Here is a 6,749-nt window from a genome sequence, read left to right on the forward strand (position 1 = left end):
AACATAACCTCATTAGATTGCTTTGTTGAAGTGCATTGATGATTCTTTGTGCAAGAGGAGAGTTCTCGGCTTCTTTGAGGAATCCTTGAGGGTCAAAACTTCCTCCGGCCTTGATTCCCACTGCTAGCTTTGCAAGGTTGAGTTGTGTGGTGTGTTCTTCATTCGGTTGTGAGCTTGTATCTCCAATGGTGGCCATAATGCGATTGATATTTTTAGGAGATTTGAGGGATTGAGAATTTTTGGAAGAAGAGTTTGTATTTCGGCTATGGAAGATGAAAAGCTTTTGAAAATTTGTGTGTAATGGTGGCTTCTCCAACCGATTGGGTAGAAAGGATGTGTCTTTACACAAATATCCTCACAATTAAATGTTGACTTTTAATAAGTGAGGGGTATTTTTGATATTCCAATAGCTTCCAACCTTTGACCTAACTGATAGTTAGTTTAGGTTATATATTCTCCATCCAATTTGTCTGCTGATGTGGCGCCAAAAATTTAGATACTCAGACTGATTTTACCTGAAATAAAATTCAAAGAGCACTAAATCTGTTCGAAAATCTGTTGGAAGGGAGAGAAATCTATTCTTTCTAGACTATTTATTGTGCACAACTACCATAAAAAGGTGTTCTCATTTAAGACATTCTATCATCACACCATCTTATCACTCTTAAATGGTAAGATTTGGCATATCTAGATGATTTCTACTTGTACAAATGTATATAGATATACGGTTAGAAAGATATATAAGCACTATGTGCTTTAACACCATTTAATAGATATAGGTGGACATTAAAAAGATGTGACATTTTTTTTTTTTTTTTTTTTGCATGTGTGACACATAGGCACGAAAATTTAAATCAGATAAAGTGTCGAAATATCAGATGAAAAATTGAGCTTATAAATAAAATAGAGTTTAGAAACTTAGCTCAATTCAATCATGCCCATTTCGTGTCTCAATTTCGAAAATCTTGATTCACACAGAGGCTTTGTGAGAATATCAGCTAATTGATTCTCGGTCGGGATATATTTGATTGATAATTCCTTCTTTTCAACATGATCCCTGATAAAATGATGTCTCACATCAATGTGTTTTGTTCTTGAATGCAACACGGGATTATGTGTTATGGCAATAGCACTTGTATTGTCACACAATATATTGACATTTTCACAATTCACGTCATAATCTTTCAGCTGTTGTTTCATCCAAAGAATTTGCGCACAACAACTTCCAGCAGCTATATATTCAGCTTCGGCTGTACTTGTAGCTATGGAGTTTTGCTTTTTGCTGAACCATGAAACCAACCTTCCCCCTAAGAACTGGCACGTTCCTGAGGTACTTTTGCGATCGATTTTACATCCTGCAAAATCTGCATCTGAGAAACCAGTTAGTGTAAAGTTACCTTCTTTGGGATACCATAATCCCACATTGACTGTTCCTTTTAAGTATCGGATGATTTTCTTGGTAGCAAGAAGATGACTCTCTTTTGGCTTTGACTGGAACCTAGCACATACTCCCACTGAATAAGATATATCTGGTCGACTTGCAGTGAGGTATAGTAATGATCCAATCATTCCTCGATATTTTGTTTCGTCAACATCCTTGCCTTCATCATCTTTATCTAATCGTAAAGATGTGCTCATCGGGATCTTGATTGAGGACTTTCCATCTTGACCGAATTTCCTTATCAGATCTTTTGTGTACTTGGCCTGATTGATGAATATTCCTTCGCTAAGTTGCTTTACTTGTAGTCCAAGAAAGTAATTCAATTCTCCCATCATGCTCATCTCAAACTTATTCTGCATGAGCTTAGAAAATTTCTCACAAAGAATTTTATTAGTACTTCCAAAGATAATATCATCAACATAAATTTGTACTAATAAAATGTGATCATTTTCTTGAATTCTAAATAAGGTTTTATCAACAAGGCCTTTTGTGAAACCACAGTTAATTAGGAACGTTGATAGGGTGTCATACCAAGCTCTCGGTGCTTGTTTTAACCCATATAACGCCTTCTTTAATCTGTAGACCTTATTAATATCACCTTTTACCTCGAAACTGGGAGGTTGCTCAACGTAGACTTCCTCTTCAAGTAATCCGTTTAAAAATGCACTTTTCACGTCCATTTGATAGACAGTGAAATTCTTGTATGCGGCATAAGCTAGAAATATTCTGATGGCTTCTAGTTTTGCAACGGGTGCAAATGTTTCATCGAAATCTATGCCTTCTTCTTGTGAATATCCTTTTGCCACTAAACGTGCTTTATTTCGAATGACGATTCCATCCTCATTAGCTTTATTCCGAAAGACCCATTTTGTTCCAATTACATTGTAATTTTCAGGTCTTGGAACTAATTCCCATACGTCATTTCTCTTAAACTGTTCAAGCTCTTCTTGCATTGCATTGATCCAATCTGGATCACTTAGTGCTTCTTCAATGCTTGTGGGCTCCACCTGAGAAAGAAAACAAGAGAATAAAGAATTTATACTTGAGGACCTTGTTTTTACTCCTTCTCGTGGATCTCCAATCACTAGCTCTGGAGGGTGATTTTTGAGCCATCTCAAGTCAGGTTGTAGATTATGTGAGCTTTCCACGTTTCCCTGTTCAGTAGGTAAATTGGAGGTAGACACATTTTGCTCATCAGATTGATCTCCAATTTGTGTATTGACTTGAGAGTTTTGATTTTCCACGTGTGCATCTTCATTGGCTTCCACGTGTTCTTCACTATTGCAATCAATGTCCAATTGCTCCATACCCTGTATAATTTGATCTTTAAAAGATATGTAGCATCATTAAATGATTTTTCAACTTGACAAATCTCCTGATCATTTTTGTTGCTTTGGGTTTCCTTTATATGAGCTTCATCAAATGTGACATGAATTGATTCTTCTACCACCATTGATTTCTTGTTCAATACTCTAAATGCTTTACTGGTAGATGAATATCCCAAAAATATTCCTTCATCTGCACGCTCATCAAAAGTCTTTAGATATGTTTTACCATTATTAAGAATAAAACATTTGATACCAAAAGTATGGAAATAGTTGAGTTTAGGTTTTCTCCCTTTCCATAATTCGTACGGAGTCTTATTGTAAGACTTATGTATCAAGCTCCGATTTTGTGTGTAGCAAGCGGTGTTGATTGCTTCAGCCCAATATCTTTTAGGTAGCTCGGCTGACGTAATCATCACTCGTGCGGCTTCTTTTAGCGTTCTATTTCTTCTTTCGGCTACACCGTTTTGTTGAGGTGTACGTGCGGCAGATAGTTGATGTAGAATTCCTTGGGAATTGCAGTAGGCTTCAATCACTTGATTCACGAATTCAGTTCCACGATCCGTTCGGATTTTTGCAATTTTCAAGTCTTTCTCATTTTGTAGTAGCTTCAGTAGCTCTGGCAACTTTTGCTCCACTTCATTTTTCTTTTTGAGAAATATTGTCCATGTGTACCTGGAAAAGTCATCAACAACAACTAGTGTATATTTCTTACCACTTAGACTTGCTGGGTCTACTGGACCAAATAGATCCATGTGTAGTAGACTTGGCGGTCTTGTTGTAGATTCTTAAGCTTTGGATTTGAAAGATGTCTTGACTTGCTTTCCTCTTTGGCAAGCATCACATATTTGATCTTTCTTGTAGACAATGTCGGGCAGACCTTCAACTAATTTGTTTCTTGCTAGCTTGTTGATAGTTTTGAAGTTTAGATGATTCAACTTCTTGTGCCATTCCCAACTTGTTGCGTGTGAGTTGTTTGCTAGTAGACACACTGATTCTTTTGTTGTGTTCCAATCCACAACGTACATATTTTTCTTTCTTATTCCTTCGAGAACAACTTCTCATGTGGAATTATTTTTCACTTGGCACTTCTCTTTGAAGAACTCTACTAGATATCCTCTGTCACAAAATTGACTTGTACTCAACAAGTTGAATTTTAGACCTTCAACAAAGAATACATCTTCGATTTTCAAATCATTTCGAAATATTGTACCAATTCCTTTTGTTATGCCGTATCGTTCATTTCCACCGAATACGACTTTTGGTCCTTCGATATTTTTAAGATTCACAAGACTTGATTTTTTTTCAGTCATGTGTCTAAAACATCCACTATCGAAGTACCAAACTTCCTGTAAACAAATTAAAAATTTTTAGGTACCCAACTTGACTTGGGTCCTTGGGTGTTAGTCATTTTTGGTACCCAAATCCACCTTGTACTCACTGATCTAAGTTTAGGTGATTGGTAACCATTAAACACATTATAGTCATATTTAATTTTTGAAAACATTTTTTGTGCCGGTTTTTGAAAATTGACTCGATTTCTTGACACGTGGGATATAGATTGTTTGGGCCTGTGATAAGCATTAAATCTGGACTTAGTCCATGGTTTAATATTTCCAAACCAATCTTGTTTAGAGGGATAGAATCTCCCTGCCCCAATCCTCGGATTTCTTCCCATTTTCCTATGAGGACTTTGTGCACTAGACTCATTGGTGTACTTCCATTTAGGAACAAACTTTTGTCTTTTAATGTACTGTTTGGACGAAATATTGTTTCTTTGATGCTTTAGTCCAACAGTGTTAATTTTGACATCAGTTTGGTAACCAATTCCTTGTCTCACTGTGCTTTCTTGACCTTTTACAAATTTTACTACTTGAACTTTATTACTTAAAGTAGTAGTAGAATTGGTCAATTTTTCGGAGGCTTGAGAACACGATGGATCATAACCAAGTCCGGTTTTATCACTTGAGGGTTTTTGCATATTTACCATTTTGTCCATTATTTTGGATGAATGCGTAAATGTAGCTATAACCTCTCTGAGGTTGTGTTCTCTCACTTCCCTTGATTTACACTCTTCTTGAAGACAAATAATTTTATCTTTCAAGTCTTTTACTTCAAGTAGAGCATTTTGCAATTTTTCATTTAATTGATCCTTTTCAAGAATCAGATGATTATTGCGCTCTTTGAGTTGAGAGTGAGTGTCCATTACGGTTTGACATTCTTCTATTAAGTGAAAGAGGGACTCTCTAGAAAATGAAGAATTAACAGAGTCATAAGATTTAGATGTTACCTCATTTTCTTCATGTCCATTAGCCATAAGACACATGTCCTCGTGTGGTGTATTGTTTGAGATGCTCATGCAAAACATTGCATTGTCATCCTTTGAGGTGTCACTTTCATCACTTGAAGATTCTTCTGACTCACTTATTTCAAGTGGGTCACTGATGAGTGCTTTTCTTCTTTCTTTTAATCTTTTATCTTTGGGCTTGAATTCTTCCTGTTGAGGGTTAGTAACATTTGTATACTGACTTTTACTTACCTTGGGATATGGACAACTTGCTGCAAAGTGTCCCGGTTTTCTACAGTTGTAACACAAATTTGAATCTTCCTCAATAATTTCTTTCTTCGAATTCTTCGTTGTATTCCATGATTTCCCTTGTGGATTTTTCTTGTAGTTGCTTCTCTTCATGAATTTCCTGAATTTCTTGACAAAGAGAGCAAATTGATCATTAGGCAATAATTCAACATTTTGTACTGACCTTGAGGTTGATGGTTGCTCGGCTATAAGCGCGTTGTTCTTTTCTTCATGATCTTCCTTTAATCTTGATTTCATCTCAAATTCATAAGCTTTTAGATCACTAAAGAGCTTATCAGTTGATAGGGTTTTTAGATCCCTATGATCTCTCATGGCTGTGACCTTCATGTCCCATGTAGATGGTAGACCACGTAGAATTTTGAGTGAGATTTCTTTTTGATTAATATCTTTTCCAAGATCATTAATCTCTCCTAAGATTTTGGCAAATCTCGTTTCCATATCAGTAATATTCTCGCCGTTTAGCATTTTGAAATCCTCGAATTTCTTTAATGCTATAGTGAGCTTATTATCCTTTTCTTGTTCGTCTCCTTCACCAATTTGAATGAGCATTTCCCAAACTTCCTTTGCGGATTGACACTTTCGAACTTTTGGAAATATCGTGTCATCGATAGATTTAAACAAAATATCCTTGGCAATATTGTCCAAGTTATTTCTTGTTCTATCTTCACGAGACCATTCCACTTTCGGTTTTGGAATGTATTGCGAAGTCTCACTTGTTTGTTCGGATGAAGTGTTGACTTGCAAAATCTCAATAGGACCACTTGTAACCACTTCCCACATTTCATCATGTAATGCGGATAAATGTACCTGCATGCGAATTTTCCAATCGTCAAATTTTTCTAGGGAAAATAATAAATTTTGGGCAAGAGCATTATCTCTTTTCATTATCTTGATTTTTCGAGATCTGTCTAGCAGTCAAAATTGACTCAAATAGACAACCGCTCTGATACCAATTGTTGGTCCCGATAGGGTGGTGAAAGTCTAGAGGGGGGGGGGTGGAATAGACTTTCAAGCTTTTTCAGATTAAATAACTCTTTGGTAACTTCAACTCTAAGTAACAAGTAAATAGAGCAAAGTTGTACTGCACAGCGGAATAATAGTAAAGAGTTATGCCCAACTAGTAAATTAAGTGTGCAGGTATAAGTAAGTTAGGTACAAAAGATATGTAAAGTGACAGAGATATCTTGAATATATAGAGGAGATGGTTCACTCAATATATAATGACAATATTCAAGATTGTAAATAAATATCGTATCACGTCGACCGTGTGACGAATGTTACATGCAACACGTCAAACTTGCTTAGAATAAATCACTATTTAAGCTCGAGAAGTTTGAGTCACATGCATACGTGAGAACACACTAATCCCGGATGATTAAGATTAACT

The sequence above is a fragment of the Ipomoea nil genome, unplaced genomic scaffold (assembly GCF_001879475.1).
Source record: "Ipomoea nil cultivar Tokyo-kokei standard unplaced genomic scaffold, Asagao_1.1 scaffold2805, whole genome shotgun sequence".
NCBI lineage: Eukaryota > Viridiplantae > Streptophyta > Magnoliopsida > Solanales > Convolvulaceae > Ipomoea > Ipomoea nil.